General features: G+C 57.0%; 1 protein-coding gene across 1 annotated transcript in view; it reads left to right on the top strand.

The window, feature by feature from the left end:
- The first annotated feature begins 128 nt into the window (after positions 1 to 128).
- R3HDM2 (R3H domain containing 2) overlaps positions 129 to 4,206 on the top strand; it is a 27,572-nt gene continuing 23,494 nt past the window's right edge. Inside the window, exon 1 of the mRNA XM_027909138.1 lies at positions 129 to 164. The gene's annotated coding sequence lies outside the window, so the exon portion shown is untranslated. The remainder of the gene's footprint in view (positions 165 to 4,206) is intronic.

The raw sequence follows: 4,206 nt of genomic DNA, 5'->3' as shown, positions 1-4,206 counted from the left end.
CCCGTTCCGGCCGCCCCTTCCCCCCCGCCCCCCTTCCCTGCCCCCGCCCCCCCTCCCCGTCCTGTCCCTCCCTCCTCCGCCGCCCCGCCCGGGCGGCCCGCGCTGGCCCAGGCCCGGCCCGGCCCGGGGTGGCGGCCCCGCGGCGCAGGGCCCGGCTCGGCCCGGTAAGTGCGGCGGGGGCGGGGGGAGCGGGGTTGGCGATGGGGATGGGGGCGGCCGCGGGGACTCTGCCGCGGTGTCCCCGAGTGTCCCCCGCGGTGCTTCCCGGTGCTCGGGGCACGGCCCGGCCCGGGGCTGCCCCTGCCGGGGGTCGCTCGGTGCGGGGTCCGCGGGCCGTGCGGGACTCGCTGCGGTGCCGCTGCCCGCGGGAGTCTCATCCCGAGCCCCTTCCCCCGGCGGAGCACGTGGAGCAGCCGGGAGCTCCCGGGACAGCCCCCCCCGGTCCCGGCTCGCTGCTCGCAGGACGAGGAGCCACAGGTGGGAGAGGAGCTCGGGGCCCTTCCCGGGGCCGGGAAGCGCCGTGGAGGGTCCTGGAGTCCTCACAAGGCAACGGCTTTGCTTTGAAACGCAAATAATTCCCGGTTCTGGGGCCCCCCGACAGGCGGGAAGGGGCTGGAGAGGGACCTCTGTGCGGGTTGGAGCCCCCTCGGGAGGGGCCCGGAGGGTCTGTGCTCGTGGGACACGTGGGAAGGTGGGTTCTGTTGCTACTTCCTTGGTGTTCCCGGTCCTGGGATCATTGAAACCCTCCCGGGGCTCTTTTGGGTACCTGTGGGAATGTAGGCTGAGGGTGAGAGTTGCCTCTGACTCCTTGGCAGGAGGTGTCAGAGGTGAGTTGGTGTAAATTAAAGTGCTAATTAGAGTGTCCTCGGGTCTGTTTGAAGCGGGCTGGTCGAGGCTGGCCCTCCTGAGCAGCGTGGGAGCAGAATCTGCTGTTCACTCCTGAGCACTTTGGCTTGCGACCCCCTGGGGAGTTTAAAATTCCCTCCCGTTCGATTTCTGGATGTGTTTTTTTTTCGGTCATGCAGCAGAAACAGGTCCCAAAGTGGGGAACTCCTCTCCCTGTGCCCGGGGAACTGTGGGCTGGGGAGCTGTGGGATCCTGCTGGGTCCTGAGGGCTGGGGGAAGGGGCAGCACCGCTCGATCTCACGGGAACTGGGGGGAGTTTTGTTGTTCCTGGGGGGGTGTCACAGGTTGTCTGAGCTGGAAAAGGGAATGCCAAAGCCCTGGAAGTGTCCAAGGCCAGGCTGGATGGGGCTTGGAACAACCTGGCCTAGTGGAAGGTGTCCCTGCCCGTGGCAGGGGGTGACACTGGGTGGGCTTCAGGGTCCCTTCCCATCCAAACCATTCCAATCTTCCACGAGCAGAGGAGTCCGGTCGACTGAATTAAAGGGAAGGAAGTTGCTGTGTTGATGGCAGGGAGCTGCTGTGGGAGAAGCAGCCCCTGCTGCCTGGGAGCAGTGGAGAACACCCCTGTCCAGCCCCTGCTTCCAGCTGCTCCCAGGACCCCTCGTGCCGGCTGCGACACCGGATCCCCCGGCGGGATCGGGTTCCCCTCATGGCAGCGATGCCACTTGTGCTGCTAAATTTAAGGCTGTGTCAGTGCTGCTATTTTTAACCCCCATTTTTTTCGGGGGGGGGTGGGGGGGGAAGGTACCTAAATGGCCCCCCTTGGAGGTGCCGAAATCACCCCTTTTCAGCAAACACCTCTTCCAGCCCTGCTCTCTCTCTGCACCTCTGCCGTCACTTCACCTCAGATGGGCATCAGGCACAGGGTGGATCTGATGGTCCTGGAGGGCTTTTCCCACCCCAGGGATTCTGGGATTCTGTGGAACAAGTGGCAGAGCTGACGGTGCCTGACAGCCCCTTCCATGAGGAAATCCCTCCTGATGTCCAACCTGACCTCCCCTGGCACAGCTGGAGGCCGTTCCTTCTCCTCCTGTCCCTGTTCCCTGGGAGCAGAGCCCGACCTCCTCCAGCTCCCCCAGCTGCCCATGGGTGCCGGGATTCCCTGGATTTGGGGGTTCCTGGGAAGGGCTGGTTCCATCCAGGCTGTCTGTGTGCCGCAGGCTGAGTCACCGCTGCTTCCCGGAGAATTTCGGGGATGATGGAGTGTGGGCAGGCCCAGCCCACTCGCCAGAGCAGCTCGTTTGGGTTTTTTGATTTTTTTTTTTAATGAAGTTTTAGAATTTTTGCTCTTGCTTTGACACCGTTTTCTTTGGGAAGTTAATTTTTTCCCGAGCTGAGTTCAGGCGCAGGATCCGCTTGATTTGGGGAGGTGTTAGCCCGGCCACTGACCCCTCTGGGGAGCTCCAGGGGGGGAATTTCCACGAGGAAAATCTGACACAGGGACCCTGTGCTCCCTGCTTCCCCACGGCCCCGTGACCAGGGGCTTTGAGCCCAGTCCTGCTGGGATTTGACCACGGAGGGGGAAAAGGGGAGCGGAGAAGAGGAAGATGCAGCATGTGGGGAGCGCTGGGGTGTTGTGTCCTGCCTCCATGGCTGAGCCCCCCAAGCTGCTCATGTGGCTCTATCCCAGATTTTTGGGGTTGGAACACCTTCAAACCTGGCTTGGGACCAAGGTTATTCCCTTGTTCCATGGGATCCATGGAAGCCTCCTTGGCACTGCCTGGAGGGACGTGAACCCCTCACACCGAGGGGGTGTGAGGGACCTTAACGCTCCCCTCGTCCCAATCCTTACGGGAATTCCGGGCTGGTGGATGGATTCTGTGTGGATTTGGGGATTGCAGGAGCCAGTGGGAGCGTGGGGAGCTCCTCCTCCTCCTGGGCCCTGACCAGAGGCGTTTTTGGGAGCTTGTGTCCTGTCAGAGTCCCCTCGTGGCAGCTGCTGTCACATCTTCCCTGTATTTACTGTCATATTTGTGGGAAGGGCTCCGAAGTATTCATGGAAAGCTTCTGTGTGTGGATTTGTTGGGTTTTAATTACCTATATTTCGGTACTATTCTACTTCTCCTTATAAAAATTCGCTCTGCAGTGTGTTGTCAGTGGCAGTTTCCCATCTCCCAGGCCCCTGGGGAGCTGGGATGGTTGTTCAGGAGGAAGCAGGGAGAGATCCATGTCTTTCTGGAGTTATTTTTGAAACTGAGAGGGAGGGGAGAACGCAGCCATCTGGCAAAGTGTTCCTGCAAAACCCTGGAAAGCCCATTTTTTTCCCCTCAGAGCATCCCAGTGGCAAACTGGGATAAAGGGGCTGTACCCGTGGCTGAGGATAATTAATAATTGATAGGGAATGGGAAGTGGTTTTGGTGTCTGGGAGGAGGAACTCTTGGAGCTGGTAATGATCTTCCTACATCCCTTCTGTGTCCTAATTCCCACCACGAAAATGCAGGTGACACCTACACTGTTCAGACAGCTGAGTATTTTAGGTTAGCACGAAGTTTGCTTGGTTTGGGGTATTTTTAGGATGCAGGAAGGGTGATGGAATCCTGAGACAACAGTTTCCCACTTGTTGCCTCACAGGGAGTGGTGTTTGTATGGTATAGTTATGTATTTTATTTTATAGCAGATTACTCTATTTTTATATATACACTATATTTTATAGTAATTTCTATGGGGTTAATGTATATATTATAATTATGTATTTTTATATATTTTATGGTGTATATAGGTATTTTAAATTTAATATATTAAATAGATATATACAATAATATCCAATATTATATAATATAATTATATAATATAAAGTATGTATTAATATGTTTATTAGTATATTTATATATTTTGATATATACTATGTATTTTATAGAGTATTTATATATTTCTGATATATACTGTTTCACAGAGTACTTACACATATTGCCTGTATTTAGTGGGATATAAATGCTGGGATGGTTGTCCAGCAACTGGTGTTGTGGATGAGGAGTGGCAGTGCCCGGATTGGCAGCACTTCCATCCCTGCTCCAGTTTTTTGGGACCCTGCCTTGCTGCAGGGTTGGGATCCAGGAGGGGTCCACGACGGATCCAGGAGGGGTTCAGGAGGGGATCCAGGAGGGGATCAAGGAGGGGTCCAGGAGGGGATCCAGAATTGGATCCAGGAGGGGATCCAGAACGGATCTAGGAGGGGTCCAGGAGGGGCAGCCCAGGCTGCTGCTGCTGCCACGCCCCCGAGGCCGGGGCTGGACCCCGAAGGAGAGGGGATGTGCAAACAGGTGCTGTGCTGATCTGGGCTCCTGCCCCCCCGTGCTGCCC

This window comes from Empidonax traillii, unplaced genomic scaffold (assembly GCF_003031625.1).
Source record: "Empidonax traillii isolate 1590-97213 ecotype Southwest subspecies unplaced genomic scaffold, ASM303162v1 scaffold1954:size80093, whole genome shotgun sequence".
Taxonomy (NCBI): Eukaryota; Metazoa; Chordata; class Aves; order Passeriformes; family Tyrannidae; genus Empidonax; species Empidonax traillii.
The sequence above is the reverse complement of the archived record's forward strand: the minus strand, read 5'-3'. Positions and strand labels throughout refer to the sequence as shown.